The sequence below is a fragment of the Myotis yumanensis genome, unplaced genomic scaffold, assembly GCF_028538775.1.
Source record: "Myotis yumanensis isolate MYYU_CA2020_CCGP unplaced genomic scaffold, mMyoYum1.0.hap1 SCAF_3, whole genome shotgun sequence".
Taxonomy (NCBI): Eukaryota; Metazoa; Chordata; class Mammalia; order Chiroptera; family Vespertilionidae; genus Myotis; species Myotis yumanensis.
The window spans coordinates 126140947-126163721 of record NW_027223754.1 but is presented as its reverse complement, the minus strand read 5'-3'; the positions used below and the strand labels follow the sequence as shown (position 1 = coordinate 126163721).

Here is a 22775-nt window from a genome sequence, read left to right as displayed (position 1 = left end):
ATTGCCAGGACCAGCTGAGATGATTAATGACCCCCTACCCTGGCACTGACCAATCAGTGGAAACCATGTCCCGGAAAGGATATACCTGGAAAATCTGATGAATATTCTATTAAGATCTTTCCCTAGGACCACCTCTAAATTCCCAATCTTTAAAACCCCTCAAAATGAAGGACCCAGCATGTGCTCTCCCTCCCAGCAACATGCCAATGCCTTTCCCATCCTCCTCTTTTCCCCCCACAGGCATGCACAAAAATAGAACCATAGATACCAAGAGCAAGCTGATGGTTTCCAAAAGGGAGTAGGTTGGGGGATGAATGAAAAGGAAAAAAGAAACAAATTTGTACTGAAAAAATATTCAGAAAAAAAAAAAATGTTATGTTGTTGATGACATGTATTATGTAGTTAGGCCTGTGGTGGGGTGCATATGTACTGAACATGTACAGACTTTTTAATTGTCCTCATTCCCTAAACAATACAGTATAAAATATTCTACATATGTTAGCATTGAGTTACATGATTGTGGGATGAAATTTAAAGCTAATAATAAATAATTTAGGCTTGTGATGAGAAATAAATGACAAAAATCAGGAGAAACCAAGATTGCGGCATAGGTAAACACGGGAGATTGCTGCCTTGCACAACCACTTCAAAAATACAACTAAAAGACGGAAAGGACATCATCCAGAACCACAGGAAGGCTGGCTGAGTGGAAATTCTACAACTAGAAGGAAAGAGAAAAGCATACCGAGACTCAGAGGAGGTGCGGTGTGGAAGTAAAATACAAAGGTGCAGTGGTGTATGCGGAGCGGGCTGGCGGCTGAGGTCATGATAGTCTTTTTCAATCGGGAGGGAGTCTCAAGCTCTGAGCTCCAGTTCCAGGCGAGTCTCTGGGGACCCAGACTCATACGGGAGAAACTGGACTGTCTGGCATCGGTTGGAACTCGAGGGCAGCTTTCTCTAAGAGGTGCTTGCAGCGATTATGGGGACACTGAGAAGCGGGGCCTCTGAGGGCAGGACTGAGAGCAGCCATAATTGCTCAATCCACACTGTTGATCCCCTGGGACCCCGCCCCGCCCAAGCTCTGCACGAAGGCCAGCTTTCAATAAATCCTCACTTGCTGCTTAAGACCTAATTGGAGTTGGTGGTCTTACTCTCGCAAATGTTGGTCCACAACAATAGGACACTTAGCACAGAAAGCCACGCTATCGACACAGCGAAGCATAAAAAATGCCGAGACAAAGAAACAGGACACAAATGACAGAAATGGAGGAAAGCAAACCACTGGATATAGAGTTCCAAACCACACTTTTAAGGTTTTTCAAGAATTTTCTAGAAACCCCTGATAAACTTAATGAGACACTCAGGAAATCTAGTGAGACCTTCGAGGTTGTGATAAAGGACCAACTAGAAATTAAGCATACACTGACTGAAATAAAGAATATTATACAGACTCCCAGCAGCAGACCAGAGGATCGCAAGCATCAAGTCAAAGATTTGAAATATGAAGAAGCAAAAAACACCCAACTGGAAAAGCAAAATGAAAAAAGAATCCAAAAATACGAAGATAGTGTAAGGAGCCTCTGGGACAGCTTCAAGCATACCAACATCCGAATTATAGGGGTGCCAGAAGAAGAGAGAGAGCAAGATATTGAAAACCTATTTGAAGAAATAATGACAGAAAACTTCCCCTACCTGGTGAAAGAAATAGACTTCCAAGTCCAGGAAGCCCAGAGAACCCCAAACAAAAGGAATCCAAAGAGGACCACACCAAGACACATCATAATTAAAATGCCAAGAGCAAAAGACAAAGAGAGAATCTTAAAAGCAGCAAGAGAAAGAAACTCAGTTACCTACAAGGGCGTACCCATATGACTGTCAGCTGATTTCTCAACAGAAACTTTGCAGGCCAGAAGGGAGTGGCAAGAAATATTCAAAGTGATGAATAGCAAGAACCTACAACCAAGATTACTTTACCCAGCAAAGCTATCATTTGGAATTGAAGGTCAGATAAAGAGCTTCACAGATAAGGAAAAGCTAAAGGGGTTCATCACCACTAAACCAGTATTATATGAAATGCTGAAAGGTATCCTTTAAGAAGAGGAAGAAGAAGAAAAAGGTAAAGATACAAATTATGAACAACAAATACACATCTATCAACAAGTGAATCTAAAAATCAAGTGAATAAATAACCTGATGTACAGAATAAACTGGTGATTATAATAGAATCAGGGTCATAGCAAGGGAGTGGACTGACTATTCTTGGAGGGGGAAAGGGGTGTCGGGGATGCGGGAAGAGACTGGATAAAAATCGTGCACCTATGAATGAGGACTGTGGCGGGGGGGGGGGGGGGGTGAGGGCGGAGTGTGGGAGGGGAACCGGGTGGAGGGGAGCTATGGGGGGAAAAAAGAGGAATAACTGTAATAATCTGAACAATAAAGATTTAATTAAAAAAACAAAATAAATGACAAAAACCACCTTTAAATCCTTTTATATACTAAAAAAATTCTAATATAGCGGACAACTAACTTAGTGGAGTAAAGTTGATAAGTTAACAGAATTGTTAGATAAATTAATATTTCTGTCAATTTTTATAATCTTGGTGAATTTAAATACTGTGAGGCAGAATAGAATAAAGGAATATGTCATACCTTCTGTTCTGACGTGGATAGTTGAAGACACTTGGAAAGACCAAGCCATTGAAGGGGTTCAGAACAAGCCTCCTCGAGATGTGCCACTTTGGCATGTGAATTGTTTTGAGCTGAAAGTAATTGAGGCCCTGCAGGCTCACAGGAAACTTTGACTTCTCCCTTCATTAAGATTTTCAGCTTTGCCCATAGTAGGAGTTACTATCAGAGATAACTTTTTGTGACCTGTCTATAGGGTAGGGCAAACATTTAATCACTGAACATCTGCTCTCTCTTCTGAAACCCCAGTGTGTCTTACCTCATCCTTAGTTCAGAATGCTACTTCCCTCATTTTCACTTTTTGTCTCTCATGTATGTGGGCTTCCCATATATTCATATGTAATTCAACTTGGCTATTATTTCTTGTTAATCTGTTTCATGTCAATTGATTATTTGACCAGCAGGAAGAATCTAACCTAGGAGAGTAGCGGAAAATTTATTTCTCCTCAACACTATGTAGAAAGACTTTAAAAAGTCTCTCTTTTTTTAAGCATGTGTATTATTTGCTGACCCTGATTAGAAAGTTGGTTTGAATAACTGTACCAAGAGTTTAAAGAAAACCATATCTATTTGTGTTTTGTTTCATTTTATTGTATTTCAAATGTTTTGGCTTATCTCTCTTTTTTTGGGAAATTATTAACTGCTAAAGTTTGGGAAAAGTGGATTTACTTATAAAAACAAACAATCTGATAAATCTGATAGTTAGGAAGTTTCTTCTTCATGCAGAAGTACTATTTGTTGAGACCTAGGTTTGGTTAGAAAGCAAAATTCACTTGTGGTTATAAATAAATAAAAAATTAAAATAAGATACAGGACTGTCTTGGTGGATAAGAATCCATCTGATTTGAAAGGAGCTCCACTACCTAAGTAAAATTTTTTAATATTGAGAAATATTTTATTAAACATTGCATATTGTTTTTAAAGTAAGTTACATTATGATATGAAATTGCTCTACATTATCTTGTATATTATAACTTTTCATTGCGAGGACAAAATAATCAAACAGAAACCTTGTAGTTAACATGTATTGTGCACTTGCTAGCACTGTTTGGAACTTCTTACATTATTTCATTTATTCCTCACAATAATCCTGAGATAGAGGGCACTGAGGTTTAGAGAGATTAAATAGCGTGCCAAACCAAAAAGTGGTTGAGGCAAAATTTGAAGCCTGTACAGTTAATGATTCCTAATACTTGAATGCCTACTGGAATGTTATAGAACAGCAGTAAAGCAGGCAATATTATTCTAGGAATTTAAATGTTTTATTTATCTATTGTTAATTTAATTAAACAAGGAGGGGCCACCAATGAGGTAACTTTAAAGACTTCGCAGCCTCCCTAAGCTAACCATAACTTAAGCCTGAAATGTCTCAAGGTTAAGAAATCAAAACCTAAGGCAACCAATCACAAACAACCAACTACACTTTTCCAAGTAAGGCAAGTGCGTAAGCCAATCAAATAATTACCTTGCTTTGCTTCTGCCCCTTCTCTGCAAAATTCTTTCTCCTAGCTTCTGTGGGTGGAGTTTTGGTTTGGCATTGTCAGATTCAAATGGATTTTTGCGTACAATTTTTAATATGCCTCAGACTATCTTTCAACACTGCTTTTTTAAAAAAACACTCTCATAACCTTTCACTCTCTATAACTGTATGGTCTTCATAATTTTCATTTCTACTTGGATTGCTGGGGTTTAAGATATACACATCTATAATTTTACTAGATATCAAATTATTTTCCAAAGTGGTTGTTTCTATTTATACTTCCACCAGCAGTATAAATAAATTCTCTTTGCTCTGTATGCTTACCAACACCTGATACTGTAAGATGTTTTAATTTTTTGCCAATGAGATGTTTTGAAATGGAATTTAAATGTGTGTTTGTATTTGTTGTATATGTGCAACAATTAAAGAACCTTAAATGTGACCTCACACCAGCATCAGGACATATGCTTCCTTTCTCTATTTAACTCTTCTGCTAATTGGGTTTGTCCTCACCGTGACTGACTGCATTACTTACTTTGTCTTCTCCAGAACTTAGCAGTGTTCCAACCACACCAAATCAATGATAGGGACAGGTCCCATCTTATTTTGGTAGCATTTTATCTTTGTCTGCTCACTGGTAAGTTACAAAGCTCACTGAGTTGAGACATGACACCAGTGTTACCAGTGCTTGCCAATGTGACAATGGCTCATGGGGCCCCAGAGAGTCTGAATCTTCCTGGTCTGGAGGATGTGTCTCTAGAGCCAGGTCAAAGAGGGATCAGTGTGGTTTCAGTTTGCATTTTCTAGGGAGATTGAGCACTATTTCATATTTTATTTGACATTTGAGTTTATTCTTTGAAATTGCTATTTATGTCTTTTGCTCATTTCCATATTCTGGATATTAGTATTTTGTCTGTTTTACAGATATCTTCTCTGAGAGTGTGACTGTCATTTTACTCTATTTTTAAATAAACGTCTTAATTTTAATGCATTTAAGTGTATTAATATTTTCCTTTATGAGTTTGAGAAATTCTTTTCAATGCTGATGTCATGAAGATATCATAAAGTTGTAAGCCTTTGTCTTTTAAACTTTATTCTTTAATCCATCTGAAATTGATTTTCTGTGTGGTATAAACTAGAAATCCAATTTTAATTTTGTTTTCCATAGTCATAACCAGTTGTACCTATACCATTTATTAAATAGTTTCTACTTTCTCCCATTGCTATGCATTTCCAGCTCTATCAGACTGGTTTTCACATAAACATATATGTCATTTGAGTAGGTGGAATATTAGAAATATTCTGTTATATTGGCCTATTTTTCTGTCTCTTGATAGTTACACATTATCTTAATCATTATAGCTTTGTAGTAAGTCTTAATATCAGATTGTTGTTTTAGTCTGGCTTTGTTTGTCCCTTTGCTCTTAATAAAAATGTTAGAAATATTTTAACAAATTCCTCAAAAACAAATCTTGTTGCGATTTTAATAGAAATTGGTATGAATTAAATCTTCTAATTATTGAATCCTCCAATTCATAAACATGATTTCTCTCTTCATTTATTTCAAGCCTCTTCAATCCCATTCAGTAAAGTCTTACACTTTACTACAAAAGGGTCTTACACATCTTTGGTTAAACTTATTCCTAGATACATTTTGTTGTGTTTTCTGATTGTAGCTGCTATGTCAAAACTTAATTACTCTTTTACTTTGGCCTTAAATCTAATGATCCTGTTAAACTCTATTTTATTTACAATTATAAATCAATATATAGATTTGTGTTTTCTTTGTATGCTGACATTTCCTTTGTGAATGAGGACAAAGTGTTAAACATTAAATTTTATTTTCTGTCATTCTTTCTTTATCCATGGCTAGCTTTGGGACACCTCCCTTGCAATGTTATATAGAAGCAGTGATATCAAGCATTCTGATTTATTCTTGATTTTAAAAGTATGACTTTAATATGTCACTATTAAAATATGTTGTTTTTCTCTATGCATTTTTTCCAGGTACTCATTATCAGGTTAAGACTGCTTTTTAAACCATGAATTGCTGCTGAATTTATTGATTTTTTTAGTATCTGTTGAGGTGATTATATTGCCTCTAATATCTTGATGTAGTGAATCATACTATTGATTTTCTAATGCTGAACCAACCCTGCATCCTTATAATCAACTCAATTTTGCCAAGATGAATGTTCTTTTCGATGTATTACTAGGGTCCCTCAGCCTGGCCTGTGCCCTCTTGTAATCCGGGACCCCTCAGGGGATGTTGGACTGCCAGTTTTGGTCTGATCCCTTCAGGCCAGGCCGAGGGACCCCACCGATGCATGAATCCATGCACTGGGCCTCTAGTGTACATATAAATAAATATATATATATATATATATATATATATATATATATATATATATAACATCTTTGGTGAATCTCTTCCCACACTCTCCCCTTCCCTCTGAGATTCGTCAGTCTGTTCCATGTTTCTATGCCTGTGCATTGAGGGTCTGCCCCATGCTGGACAGTGTGCGTCATAGCTACTGGCTGAATGGTCGAATGGTTGAACAGTCAGATGGCTGCTTAGGCATATATATAGATAGATAGATAGATAGATAGATAGATAGATAGATAGATAGATGGTATTCTGTTGGGGTCCAACCCCAGCAGGTCCTGGGGTTCCCAAAGGTGTGGACGAAGTCGGCGAAGAAGGAATGACACGGAGACAGCGTTCAGTTGATCAGCAGCCTAGCCAGGTTCTGTAGCCAGGTTCTCCAGCCAGGTTCTGTCTTTAGTCTCCTGTTACATCTGTATTTATACCAGTTGATTTTAATCCTATCCATTCTATTCCAAAGGTTAGGGCATTTATTATCTCCATTCTAAGGTCACTACTATATTGTTCTGTCAAGCTACAAGGAAGTAACTGAAGGAGATTATCCTAAGTAAAGATTATGTAGCTTAAGCGTGATTGTTCACAGTTAAAGTGATTAACTACCCGCCTGGCACTTAGTTAAGGGGTTTCACTGATTTATTCTCTTCCTTAGTCCTATTAATCCCTAACTCCAGGGGAAACTCCCCACCTGGGAAAACAACCTTTCTCAGAGAGGTGACCTTGGTTAAAACAGATAGCACTAAGAAGGGAAGCAAACATATTAAGAACAGTATGCCATATACGCCAGGTCCCTTGAAACATATGCTGTGCAGATGTTTCTTCCCTGCAGCAACTGTGTCAAGCAGCAAGGATGGACCAGCTTCCGGCAAATTCCCCCTTTTTTATTTTTTAAATGATAGCGCATGTAAATCAGCGGCCACCTCTCGGATTGGGTTGTTTAAGACTCGGAAGAAGACTGACAAGCAATGATAGTGAGCATAGCAATAAACATAGTGGATGGGTGCACACAGAGCCTTGTAGAAGGTTTCTGGCCTCTTCAGTCAAGGATTTCAGCTGTCCCCAAGTCGGTGGTTTGGTTGTCCTTGTTGATCTGGCTAGCAGGCAGCGTCGCTGGCAATGGGCTTCCCGAAGTGTCAGCATGTTGAACGGCTGGATCAAAGGGTCCATCAGGGCCGAGCTTGATGGTGGTGTCGGTGTCCCGGGAGGAGTCAGCTGTGCCCTCTGGGTTGGCCAATATGGATGATACCAGGGAGGAAGAGGGTGAGGTGGAGACGGAGGGTGGTGAGACATAAGGTTGGACTAGACGGTCTGGAATCCACACAGGTGAGTCTGCGTCCTGTGGAAATATACAAGCATATCCTCTCCCCCAGGTTAAAAGTACATCAGGTCCCTTCCAGGCTCCTATAAGCAAGTCTCTCCATTTGACGAGGACTTTAGGTTTAGTTAGATCAGGGTTCCAATGTCTGTACATCGGGGAATTTCCCTCAGAATCTACATTTAGTATATTAATTACAAATAAAGTATGTTGTAGAACATGATGAGGAGAGGGATATTTAAACTCATTTTCTTGTAATTTTTTAATTTGTGTTTTTAAAGTTTGGTGAGCCCTTTCTACTATTGCTTGGCCTTGAGGATTGTAGGGCATTCCTGTAGTATGTGCAATGCTGAATGTAGAGCATAAGTTTTTAAAGGCTGTAGAGGTATAGGCAGGCCCATTGTCTGTTTTAAGTGCCCTTGGTATTCCTAGGTAGGAAAAACATTGGAATAAATGTTGACTTACATCTTTAAAGCCTTCTCCTGTACGTGCAGAAGCAAGGATAACATGAGAAAAGGTATCAATACAAACATGCACATAGCAAAGTTTGCCAAAAGATGGGACATGGGTAATATCCATCTGCCATAAGTCACAGGGTCTAAGTCCTCTTGGATTAACTCCAGTAGCAGGGCTAGGAAAATGAGTAGGACAATGGCCGCAGTCACGCACAATACTTTGAGCAGCTTCTCTAAATATGCGATAATAATGATGGAGAGCAGAAGCATTTTGATGGTGAATGGCATGAGACCACCGGGCTTCTTCTAGAGCTGGTCAAACTACTGGGCGAGTTAGTAAATCCGCCTCATAATTTCCTTCGCTTAAGGGTCCTGGTAAGCAGGAATGAGCTCTAATATGTCTAATATAGAAAGCCGTTTCTCGTTTGTGAATGTAAGTTTGTAGCTGAGTTAACAAAGAGAAAATGGCTGTTCTTCCTTGTGGGAGAGAGGCGGTCTCAATATGAGGAAATAATTTAACTTATATTGAGAGTCAGTGTACAAGTTAAAGGGAACCTGTTGCAATTGTTCAAAAGCATAAATGACTGCGAAAAGCTCTGTTCTCTGGGCTGACGTCTCTAGGGTTTGTTGAACATGGGTTATTGAGTCAATGATTGTTACTGCCCTACCATTAGAGGAGCCATCTGTGAATACTAAGGAGGCAGGAGGTGATAATGGCTTTTTAAAAAATATATATATATATTTCTTTACTGATTTCAGAGAGGAAGGGAGAAGGAGAGAGAGATAGAAACATCAATGATGAGAGAGAATCATTGATCGGCTGCCTCCTGCACACCCCCTACTGGGGATCGAGCCCGAAACCCAGGCATGTGCCCTTGGCTAGAATCGAACCTGGGACGCATCAGTCCGCAGGCTGACGCTGTATCCACTGAGCCAAGCCAGCTAGGGCGATAATGGCTCTTTTGAACATTTAATAGGAAATATAAACGGATGTAGGGAGAGAAATTGCAATATAGGTGATCTTGGCAAATGATGTAAAATTTGTCCTGGGAAGTTACCTATAGCTATTTGCCACTCTTCTTCAAATTATAATAGTGTGTCTAATTCTTCTCTTTTATAAGGTATTATTATCTCAGTAACTTCTCTTCCAAAGAGTTTGATACTGCATCGTCTACCTTAGATAATGAGAGTGGCCACTAGGGAGGGATAGGATGTTACAATCTTCCTAGGAGTGACGGGTAAATGTATCCATTCTAATGGTCCTTCCTGCCATAAGCATCCTGTAGGAGTATATTTAGTGGCTAGAATAATTAAGGTCCAAGATTTGGAATAATATAGATACTGTAGTTGCTGTTTATTGATGGCCTGTTCTATTTTTGCTATAGTCTTTTCTCCTTCAACAGTTAATTGTCGGGGAGACTTAGGGTTAGAATCTCCCTTTAAAATGTCAAATAGAGGTTTTAAGTCAAGAGTGGTTATTTTTAGATATGACCTGACCCAGTTGATATCACCTAATAGTTTCTGATAATCATTTAATGTGTTTAAATGATCTTTTCTTAATTGTAAAGGCTGATGGGTGATAGTAGAGGTATGTAATATTCTGCCTAAGTAGGAAAAAGAAGGTTCAGTCTGAATCTTTTCTGGGGCTATTTTTAGACCATGTTCTTCTAAAGCAAGGACGGTCTTTGTAACAATTTCCTGTAAAGTAACCTGATCCTTATGAGCTAGTAAAATATAATCCATATAATGAATAAGATATAGATCTGAAATTTTCTTTCTAATAACTTGCAATGCCTGATCTACAAACTTTTGACATAATGAAGGACTATTTTTCATCCCTTGTGGGAGAACCTTCCATTGATATCTCTGATAAGGCTGTTTAAAGTTTTCTGATGGTATGCTTAATGCAAATCATTGACAATCAGCCAGGTGAAGAGGTATAGTGAAAAAACAATGCTGTAAGTCAATAACAACAACACAATACTCCTGTGGAATTGCCACAGGGGAGGGAAATCCAGGTTGTAAGGAGCCCATATCTTCCATGGTGGCATTTATGGCTCTAAGGTCTTGAAAAAGTCTCCACTTGCCTGATTTCTTTATTACAAATATGGGTGTGTTCCAGGGACTATTTGATGGCTCTCTATGTCCCTCTGCTAATTGCTGATCAATTAATTGCCAGGCTGCTGGTATTTTCTCAGATGTTAAGGGCCATTGCTCAACCCATACTGGTTGTGATGATTTCCAGACTATGGGATCAGCAGTCCTAAGGGCAATGGCCCTGATTATAAATCCTGTCGAGGAGTGTGAGGTATTACTTTCTTTTCCTAATCCCTTTTCTGGATTAAATCCCGTGTCTAGCATCTGTGATGTTACTCTATCACTGGGGCTATATAATAGAACTCCCATTTGAGACAAGATATCTCTTCCCCATAATGTAAAGGGGATAGTAGTAATTACATAGGGACAGAATGTTCCTGAATGTTGATCTTCATCAGCCCAAGTTAAAATCTGAGAACTCTTTTGTACATTAGATACCTTGCCTAGTCCTACTAGGGAAGTGGAGGTGGTGTGCATGGGCCACGAAGAGGGCCAATCCTTCCCTGCTATGCAGGAAACATCTGCTCCTGTATCCAATAGACCTTCAATTGGTTTTCCCTGAATTTGTAAAATTTTTGTAGGTTTAGCAGCATGGATTTCTTTCCTTTTTTTTTGATGTAGCAAAATGGGATTTATTCTCTTTTTTTTTTTTTTCGCTAAAAGTATTACAAAGGGTATTACATAAGTGTCCTTCCCCCCCCCCCCCCCCCCCCCGGCCCTTGACAAGCCCCTGCCCTCCCTTACCCCCCAGTGTCTTATGTCCATTAGTTATGGTTATATGGATGCATACAAGTCCTTCGGTTGATCTCTTACACCCCTCCCTCCTGTCCCCCAGCCCTCCCTGGCCTTCCCACTGCAGTCCGACAATCAGTTTGAGGCAGCTCTGCCTCTGTATCTATTATTGTTCAAAAGTTTGTAATGGTCTTAATTATCCATGAAAGAGTGAGATCATGTGGTATTTTTCCTTCATTGACTGGCTTGTTTCACTTAGCATAATGCTCTCCAGTTCCATCCACAACATGGATTTCTTGTATCCAAAATGCTGCATCACTAGATCCAAAGCCTCCGGCCCCTCTGGCTTCCTGGCTAACAGCTATCCCTATTTTATGTATTGGTAACAGGAGTAATTGGGCAATTCTCTGGTTGGGCTGAATCTGTATAGTTGTGGTGGGTGGGAAAAGTAAAATCTGTATTTCTCCTGTGTAGTCTGCATCAACAACTCCTGGGATGACTAAGATCCCCTGTAACAAGGTGGAGCTCCATCCTAATATTAAACCTACAGTTCCCTCAGGCAGCAGCCCAGACACACCTGTAGGAATGGCTGCTACTGGCGAGTCTGGGGTTAGTATTGCGTGGGTGGTTGAATGGAGGTCCAATCCTGCACTGCCTGGGTTGCCCTGAAGAGGTCACTGACTGATTGAAATTTGCAGAGGGGTTGAGGGTTGATGCCCCTATTATTTCAGGGGCCTGGGGCTGGCCCCCTCTCAAGTTTCCCAATTGAGGTGATGGGATAGAACAGTGGTTCCCAAACTTATTTGGCCTACCGCCCCCTTTCCAGAAAAAATATTACTCAGCCCCTGGAAATTAATTTTTTAAAAATTTTTATAGCAGTTACTCATCGCCCCCAAATGCACCTGTGGCCATCACCGCCCCCCTGGATCGCTGCAGCGCCCGCGGGGCGGGGGGGGGGGGGGCGCGGTAGTGCCCACTTTGGGAATCACTGGGATAGAACCTCCTTGGGAGCGGTTTGTAGAATTTAAAGGCCGACCATTTTTATGGTATTTTGATCTACATTCTTTTGCCCAATGGAATCCTTTCTGACATTGGGGACAAACAGTTTTTGGAGGATTAATATTATTCCCTGATGTATTTCCAGGCTGTTGAGGAGCTTGCCATCTGGCCTGAGTATTATTATTTTTATTTGGACATTCTCTGCTAAAGTGCCCAGGTAAGCCACAAGGGTAGCAGTTCATATTTCTTTTATTACCTGTATTATTGCTGGTTTGTCCTATGCTCTGTACATAAAAGAAAATAAATAGGTCAGCTATGCAACACTTACAGCCTTTATTGATAGGATGTAGCCATTGTGCCCAAATTCAGCCATCAATTACAACTTCATTTCCCATCCACAATTAATGAGAATATATTTTACTTCAAATAGGACTTATAGGCAGAGTGCCAAAAGTTAAAGTATAACCTTAAAGTCTTAAATTCACACTTCAAATATCAAAAGAAGCAATTCCCAAAATCATGAAAACATGAAGTAACTACACATAAAAAACACACATTTAAGTCATTTCACTTTTTCTTGTATATAGTGAAAACAGATGTATTTATAACTTCAGACTTCATAAAGTCATTATTCATTTAAAAAAGACAAATGTTTACAGAGAACATTTAACTTAAATTTCATAGTTGCTTATAAAATAGTACTTGAAAGGTTGATCTATATAAGGAAACAAGAGTCCTGTCAAGAGAGATGGTAAACTATAAATATAAAATATACCACAATGTTAAAAACCTCACATTGCACTATAGGAAAATTAATAAAGATAACTTCATCTTTCTGGGGGGAAATGTATTTAGCATTACAAATTCAAATGTAAATTTTATATATGAATTTAATAAGGAATATATTTAAACCATGCATTGTCAAATAATCACCATTTATTTTGTGTTAAACAATAAAAATGATGTACTTTTTGAACATGTGTATATCAAAGGCAAAAGGTTATTTTTTACTTTTTCCTTTACTGGCAACTTTGGATGCATTTTTAGGTTTTGGTTCCCAGAGGGCATTTTTCACAAATCTTGAAGCTGCACCTTTGTCCAGCTTGGCAGCATTCTTCTTGTCAGTTATTTCCTTGACTCTGTTCATGTACACTCTGATTCTTTCCAATTCCTGCTTTACTGGGTGTTCCTTAGGATTAACTCCCTGAGTTGCCAAATAAACTCAAAACATTGAATTTAATGTGTAAGCAGAAACTAAATCCACTTTTGCTTGTTCAAGTGGGTCCAATTTCTGCAACAACTCATTTCTAGAAACAGACATCATGGTCTTCAGCATGTCATCTATAGCACCTATGGAATTCTCAAATGCTGATAAATACTCATGGATTTCTGATGGATAGTCTTCATTAATTTCTTCTTCTGCCATTATGACCTAAATGGTACCTGTGTGGTCGGTGCGGGCCCTTTTCCAAATTGCAGACTTCTGACTTCTTGTTCGGGCGTCAGATGTTGGGGTTCAACCCCAGCAGGTCCAGGGGTTCCCAAAGGTGTGGATGGAGTCGGCGAAGAAGGAATGACACGGAGACAGCGTTCAGTTGATGGGGAAGTTCTATAGCCAGGTTCTATAGCCAGGTTCTCCAGCCAGGTTCTGTCTTTATTCTCCTGTTACATCTGTATTTATACCAGTTGATTTTAATCCTATCCATTCTATTCCAAAGGTTAGGGCGTTTCTTATCTCCATTCCAAAGTCACTACTCTATTGTTCTGTTAGGCTACAAGCAAGTAACTGAAGGAGATTATCCTAAGTAAAGATTATGTAGCTTAAGCATGATTGTTTGTATTTAAAGTGATTAACTACCCACCTGGCACTTAGTTAAGGGGTTTTATTCCCTCCCTAACTTTAGGGAAAAATCCCTACCTGGGGAAACAACCTTTCTCGGAGAGGTGACCTTGGTTAAAACACATAACCCCAAGAAGGGGAGAAAACATATTAAGAACAGTATGCCATATACGCCAGGTCCCTTGAAACATATGCTGTGCAGATGTTTCTTCCCTGCAGCAACTGTGTCAAGCAGCAAGGATGGACCGGCTTCTGGCAGTATTCTGTTTGCCAATATTTTGTTTTAAGATTTTGGCATCTATGTCCATAAGAGAGAGAGCCTATGAATTGCATTTCTTATACTGAACCTGTCTGGTTTTGATATCACCATTATATCCAACTTCAGAAAATGAGTCAGGGAGTGATTCTCCCCATTTTCCATTCCTTGAAAATGTGTTAGAACTCCCTGTAAAATTGTCTGGGCCTGGTGAGTTTCCTTGTATGCATGAGATTTTAAAATACTAACTCATTTTGATTTGCATCTTTTGGATGATTAGTGATATTGAGCATTTTTTCATATGTCTCTTGGATATCTGTATGTCTATTTAGGTTCTTTGCCCATTTTTCAATTGGATTCTTTGTCTTCCTTTTGTTAACTTGTATGAGTTCCTTATATATTTTAGATATTAACCCTTTATCAGATGTATCATTGCAAAATATATTCTCCCATACAGTGGGCTCTCTTTATCTTGTTGATGGTTTCTCTTGCTGTGCAGAAGCATTTTATTTTGATGTAGTCACATTTGTTTATTTTCTCCTTAGTTTCCTTTGCTTTAGGAGATGTATCTATAAACATATTGCTATGAGAGATGTCTGAGATTTTGTTGCCTAAGGTTTCGTCTACGATTTTTATGGTTTCATGACTTACATTTAAGTCTTTTATCCATTTTGAGTTTATTCTTGTATATGGTGTTAGTTGGTGGCCTAGTTTCATTGTTTTGCATTTATCTGTCTAGTTTTTCCAACACCGTATATTGAAGAGACTGTCTTGATTCCATTGTATGCTCTTGCCTCCTTTGTCAAATATTAATTAAGCATAATGGCTTTGGTCAATTTCTATGTTCTTTGTTTTGTTCCATTGACCTTGTGCCAGTACCAGGCTGTTTTGATTACGGTGGCTTTATAGTATAACTTGAAATCTGGTATTGTGATTCCTCCAACGTTGTTTTTCTTTCTCAAAATTGCTGCAGTTATTTGGAGTATTTTTTGGTTTCATATAAATTTTTGGAGTATTTGTTCTAGCTCTGTGAAATATGCCATTGGTATTTTAATAGGGATTGAATTGAATCTGTAGATTGCCTTAGGTAGTATGGACATTTTAATGATGTTGATTCTACCAGTCCATGAACACGGTATGTTCTTCTACTTATTTGTATCTTCTATCTCTTTTTTCAACGTCCTGAAGTTTTCTGAGTACAGATCATTTGCTTCCTTGGTTAAGTTTATTCCTAAGTATTTTAATTTTTTTGTTACAATGGTAAATGGGATCATTTGTTTATTTTCTCTTTCTGAGAATTCATTATTGGTGGTGAATTTGTGGATCGTCTTTGTAGTTCTGGCAATTTTTATTTTATATGTTTAAAAATTGTATCATGAAGCCCATTTAACTTCAAATTTTTAAATCTTGATGAAATTAATCTTCTATTAATGTTTTTATCCTTATTCCAGTAATTTTTTTAAATTATATTTTATTGATTTTTTTTACAGAGAGGAAGGGAGAAGGATAGAGAGTTAGAAACATCAATGGGAGAGAAACATCGATCAGCTGCCTCCTGCACACTCCCTACTGGGGGTGTGCCCACAATCAAGGTAAATGCCCTTGACTGGAATCGAACCTGGGACCCTTCAGTCCACAGGCTGATGCTCTATGCACTGAGCCAAACTGGTCACGGCATATTCCAGTAATTTTTTAAAGTCTATTTTGTCTGATATGGATATAGTCCTACCACCTTTATTTTGGTTAGTGTTTGATAAGTAGTATATCTTTTTACACCCCTTGACTGTTACTCTTTCTCTTTTGTTTAATGCTTTGTACAGTGGTGTGCTGGCAAATGTTTAATAACCAGCTCTCTGGGGAGCTCCTGAGAGGCAGAATATTATTTGTAAAACTTACTGATTTCTGTTGTGTGAATATTTCTACCTGGTATTGCCCAATAAAATACAGGATGCACAGTTAAATTTAAATTGCAGATAAACAGGATATGCCGAGACCGGTTTGGCTCAGTGGATAGAGCGTCGGCCTGCGGTCTGAGGGGTCCCGGGTTCGATTCCAGTCAGGGGCATGTACCTGGGTTGCGGGCACATCCCCAGTTGGCGGGGTGTGCTGGAGGCAGCTGATCGATGTTTCTCTCTCATCGATGTTTCTAACTCTCTATCCCTCTCCCTTCCTCTCTGTAAAAAATCAATAAAATATAAAAAAAATTGCAGATAAACAGGATAATTTTTAGTATAAGTATGTCCCAAATATTTCACACATTTAAAGGTATTTGCTGTTTATATGAAAGTCAAATATAACTGGTTTTCTTATATATTTACTTGCCAAATCTGGCAATCCTACTCTAATCAACATTATGTCATTGAATGCAAAGTTGCGAGATGTTCATACCACTTATTTTTTAAATAACTTTATTGAAATATAATTTATTTACCATATAATTCACTCACTTAAATGTACCATTCAATAGTTTTAACATAGTCAAGATTTGTGCAACAACCACCATCACAACCAATTTTAAAATGTTTTCACTACGCTAAAAAGACTCATTAACAGTCACTAGGAGGAAACCAAGATGGCGGCATAGGTAAACACCGGAAATTGCTGCCTCGAACAATCACTTCCAAAATACAACTAAAAGACAAAGCGGACAGCATCCAAAACCACAGGAAGGCTGGCTGAGTGGAAATTCTACAACTAGAAGGAAAGAGAAAAGCACACTGAGACTGAGGAGGTACGGAAGTAAAGTGCAGAGGTACAGAGATGCACATGGAAAGGGCTGGCAGCTGAGGAGATGGTTGTCTTTTTCAATTGGGAGGGAGTCTCAAGCTCCCAACTGCTCTGAACTACAGTTCTGGGCCAGCCTCTGGGGACCCAGACTCATACAGGGAGAAACTGGACTGTCTGGCATTGGGCGGAACTCAAGGGCAGCCTTCTCTCAGAGGTGCTTGCAGCGATTACCAGGACACTGAGATGCGGGGCCTCTTAGGGTAGGACTGAGGATCAGCCATAGCTGCTTGCTCTGCCTTGTTGATTCCCTGAGACCCCGCCCCAACCAAGCTGTGCACAGAGGCTTTTGCATATGAAAGGCCTGGCCCTTTGCAATCTGAAAATTACCTAACAAACTGCAGCTGGGTCAGAGAGACCCAAAACTTCCAAAAGAAGGCCCAAGGCCCCACAGCAGCTTCCATTGCTTCACAGCTGGGCCTCATCTGGGCACCTCCAAACCCCAAACAAAGAAGAGGAATCTGCAGATCTCTTCATAGCTCCTGCTGGATAGCCTCAGGCAGAGGCTAAATTAGCACCTCCTTAGAGATCCAAGAGCCCAGTGTACCCAGTGGTCATAGTGGGGCCATCCAGATTATAACTCCTCAGATTCATAATGGACACACTCAGGGGGCAGACTCAGTGAGCACCAAAGCCCCACTGAAGCAAGTCTTGCCTCAGAAGGCTGTCTTCAGCACAGAAGTTCTCCCACTGATTCTCATAGCCAACTTGCCTGGAGGTCAATTCCTCCCAGTGATACCTACAACAATCAAGGCTTAACTACAACAAGACTGTGCACAAAGCTCACAAAGAGGTGAACGAAGAGAGTCCACCTCAGGTAACTGGGGAGGCTGAGCCACTGGGCCCTATAGGACACCTAGCACAGAAAGCCACCCTATCAACAAAGGGAAGCATAAAAAATGAGGAGACAAAGAAACAGGTCACAAATGACAGAAATGGAGGAAAGCAAATGACTGGATATAGAGTTCAAAACCACACTTATAAGGTTTTTCAAGAATTTCCTAGAAACCGCCAATAAATTTAGTGAGACCCTCAAGAAATCTAGTGAGACCCTCAAGGTTATGAAAAAGGACCAACTAGAAATTAAGCATACACTGATTGAAATAAAGAATATTATACAGACTCCCAACAGCAGACTAGAGGATCGCAAGAATCAAGTCAAAGATTTAAAAATATGAAGAAGCAAAAACACCCAACCAGAAAAACAAAAAGAAAAAAGAATCCAAAAATATGAAGATAGTGTAAGGAGCCTCTGGGACTGCTTCAAGCTTACCAACATCCAAATTATGGGGGTGCCAAAAGAAGAGAGAGAGCAAGATATTGAAAACCTCCTTGAAGAAATAATGACAGAAAACTTCCCCTACCTGGTGAAAGAAATAGACTTCCAAGTCCAGGAAGCGCAGAGAACCCCAAACAAAAGGAATCCAAAGAGGACCACACCAAGACACATCATAATTAAAATGCCAAGAACAAAAGACAAAGAGAGAATCTTAAAAGCAGCAACAGAAAGACAGTCAATTACCTACAAGGGAGTACCCATAGGACTGTCAGCTGATTTCTCAACAGAAACTTTGCAGGCCAGAAGGGAGTGGCAAGAAATATTCAAAGTGATGAATAGCAAGAACCTACAACCAAGATTACTTTACCCAGCAAAGCTATCATTCAGAATTGAAGGTCAGATAAAGAGCTTCACAGATAAGGAAAAGCTAAAGGAGTTCATCACCACCAAACCAGTACTATATGAAATGCTGAAAGGTATCCTTTAATAAGAGGAAGAAGAAAAAGATAAAGATACAAATTATGAACAACAAATACACATCTATCAACAAGTGAATCTAAAAATCAAGTGAATAAATAATCTAATGAACAGAAGAAGAAAAAAACAGTCACTAATCTCTAACCATGCCCTGTCTCAGTCCTAATAGGCAACCAATAATTTATTTTCTATCTTTATAGGTTTACTTCTTCTAGACATATCATACAAATGGCATCATACAATTTGTAGTTTTTTATGACTGCCTTCTTTCACTTAGAACATCTTTTCAAGGTTCATATATATATTGTATTGTGTATCAATATTTCATTTCTTTTTATTGTTGATAATAATCCATTGTATGGACAGATCACATTTATTAATTCATTTATCAGTTGATGGGCATTAGGTTGTTTCCACTTTGGGGCTATAATGAATAATACTGTGATAACAGTATAAGCTTCTACAAGCTGGTAAGAACCAGTGCAAGGCAGCTCCAGTACCCTGCTGGTTTTAGGTGTGTCTCTTTTAGATAATGCATGGCCTTATTTTATCATTGTCTACTGTCTCTATTTCCTCTGGCCTATCAGCTACCCAAAAACAAGGAAACTTTTCACTATTGTACCTAGAGTTTCTAATTTAGTGCCTAATATTTGATTTTGAATTAATATTGTGTGTATGCATTAAGTATGCACAGTGGTTAAGAATGAGGAGTTTCTGAATCATTTAAATATCAGATATGCCACCTATGTAAATACAGAAAAGCTAGCAAGTTACTTAACCTTTCTAAGTCTTAGTTTCTTTACTTGTAGTATGGAAAGAATAGTAATGTGAGAGAGAGAAAGAGAGAGAGAGAGAGAGAGAGAGAGCTTTAGCCTTCTCCCAGCCATAAAAAGGGGATAAGCAGGGGTGGGCAAACTTTTTGATTTGAGGGCCACAATGGGTTCTTAAACTGGACCGGAGGGCTGGAACAAAAGCATGGATGGAGTGTTTGTGTGAACTAATATAAATTCAAAGTAAACATCATTACATAAAAGGGTACGGTCTTTTTTTTTTAGTTTTATTCATTTCAAACGGGCCGGATCCGGGCCGTAGTTTGCCCACAGCTGGGATAAGGAGACTAGACGAGTATACATACAATTCTATTAAGGACAGAACCTAGTCATGTCACATTCTACTTCTGCTTATAGCCCATGGCCATATAGACCTTCTAGGGAGGCTGGGAAATAGACTTTATCTGGGCAGATATTTGACCAGCTAAAACCCTATTATTAGGGAAGAGGGGAAACTAGCACTCTGACAGAGATAACAATCTCTCCATCTTTGGAGACAGTCTCATCAAAACTATCATTAGAGGAAACCAAGTCACCTCTCCACCCAACCAAAGGATGGGCATGTGACCCGAACTGGGCCACTCAGACTCTCTTTCTGAAACTGAAATATTGAGCGAAGTGATACAGAGACTTCAAATAGTTTAAGTTCATTCATCCTGCTACTCAGATGTCTAGAGTTTTTCTAGTTCTTCAGTTTGCCTTTTTCTAATGCCCCAGATCCAGATTTTCCTTGGACTTTGTAATATATATATATTTTTTAAGTTGTTCAGAATTGGATTGAGTGACTTGCAATCATAGAACTCTAACAGATCAAAGGTGAAGTCTGGATGCATTTCAAGGTGAGAAAGTATAAAACTGGTTCTCCACCTCTGAGGATTTCTGCCTAAGCACATCTTTACTTTTGTATTACAGCTCTCAGCGTTAAGGTAACTATAGCATCAAAGATAGCAGCTGAAAAGAGAAACAGAGAGAGAACTGAAAATTAAAGCAGACTAGGCTAATACTTGCACTTGCTCTGTGCCTACTTGAAAAGAATACTCATTACTCTAATGTTTGAAGCAACTCTGCTTTGTTAATATTCTACACATATTATCGCATTAAATCCTTGTAGCAACACTAATAGACATTTTTATTATTTTCATTTTCATATGGGAAAATGGAACTTATAAAGCTAAGTGTCTTGCCTAAGGTTATATAACTTATAATAATTGTAGCTGGCATTCAAAACTAAGTTTGATTTCAGCATTTGAACTCATCACCATTATGCTATACCACCTTTCATATTAAAAATTAAAATATTTGCTAATTAAACAGATTTTTAATTATATTTTTAATTGTTAACATTTGTATTATGAAAATTTTACATATGTAAAAATAGAAAGAATGGTATAATAAAGCCTCATGTATCCATCACCTAGAATAGATTCAACAATTATTCTCATTTTATCACTCTTTTTTCATAAATTCTTTCTCCAAATTTACACTTTACTTTTAATAATGGAGATTTTGTTTTTAAAAAACATATTTATTTGTTATTATTTTGGCCAAGAGTATTTAAAAACAAATCTCAGAAATCATATCTCCTTACCTATAAATACCAGAATTCCTAAGGGAATTCTTAGGATTATATTTATATTAATCCTAATACACATACCTCAATGTGTTTCTCTAGTGCAGTGGTTCTCAACCTTGGCTGCACATTAGAATCACCTGAGAATCTTTTTAAAATCCTGATTTCTGGGCCTCATCCTCCGGAAATTCTGTTTCTTTGTTATGGAGTGGTGCTACAACATTAGTAACAAAGAAACAGAATTTCCGGAGGATGAAGCCCAGAAATCAGGATTTTAAAAAGATTCCCAGGTGATTCTAATGTGCAGCCAAGGTTGAGAACCACTGCTCTAGTGCATGAGAACTTAAAAGGAAAAAGATAACATTATACTCCCCGAATTAATAATTACTTAATATGTTTGATATTCTATCTAAGTTCAGCTTTCCCTGATTGTCTCAAAAATGTCTTTTACTTTTTGTTCAAATAAAAATTAAAACATAATGCAAACATTACGTATGTCAGATATTTTCTTAGTTTCTTTGAAGTTACGATAGTTCTCCCCTTTTTTCCTCTATGTCATGTGTTTGTTGAAGAAAAAAATAGGGCTTTGTCCTGGGGAATTTCTAACATTCTGTTTGGCTGACAGCATCCTCCTGGTGGCATTAATAGGTTTTCCATCTCCTGTCTTTCCTGTGAGCTGGTGGTTAGGTCAAGAGACTTGATTAGCCCTAGCTGGTTTGGCTCAGTGGATAGAGTGCTGGCCTGTGGACTCAAGGGTCCCAGGTTTGATTCTAGTCAAGGGGACATACTGGGCTGTGGCCTCAATCTCCAGTAGAGGGCATGCAGGAGGCAGTAATCAATGTTTCTCTCTCATCATTGAAGTTTCTATCTCTCTATCTCCCTTCCTCTCTGAAATCAATAAAAAATATATTTAAAAGAGAGAATGAGAGAGACTTGATTAAATTCAGGTTTGAAAAAATAATTTTTTTGGCAGAAATACTCCATCGATGGCAAAATACCTTACTTTTTAAATAAATTGTATAACTGATTTATTCAATGTGCTGAATTGCTGATTATAACTTTTTTTAAAAAAACTGCTTTTTCACCAAAGCCTTCAAGCAAGCAGGCATCCCTTCTCTGCTTCCAAAGACATTTCAAACCTTTGGGGTTACTCTCAGATGAGAAAAGAATCTCATTCTTAACTATGGAAAATTTTTGAACAGTCTAAATTAAATTTTAATTTCTCATCTATTTCAAATCTCCCTCCTCCTCTCTCCTATTTTAATTCCATTTGGCAGATAGTCTCCACGGTGTCCCTCTGGTCAATGGAAAACATTGTACATTCTCGCTCAGACAAGTGGTGAAAGTGTAACTTGCAACCCTCTGTCCTTGCCCAGCAACAAGGGACAGCTCCAGCTAGCCTCTCGTCTGCAGATTTTCCTATACCCCTCAAACTCCAGGGACCCTTGTTGCGTTCTCCCCCAAATTGGATTTTCTTCCATCTCTATAGTAGCACAGGGCAGATGTGCTACTATACATTCCTTCAGTCCAGATAATGAAAATCCCGCATCCCTTTATGGCTAGCGCTCCCAATTCGAAGGGATTCTTTCATTG

At 38.6% G+C, this 22775-nt stretch overlaps 1 pseudogene; it reads right to left on the bottom strand.

Moving 5' to 3' along the window:
- Positions 1-13146: 13146 nt before the first annotated feature.
- Positions 13147-13572, bottom strand: LOC139005295 (nuclear nucleic acid-binding protein C1D pseudogene; annotated as a pseudogene).
- Between the last annotated feature and the right edge of the window lie 9203 nt (positions 13573-22775).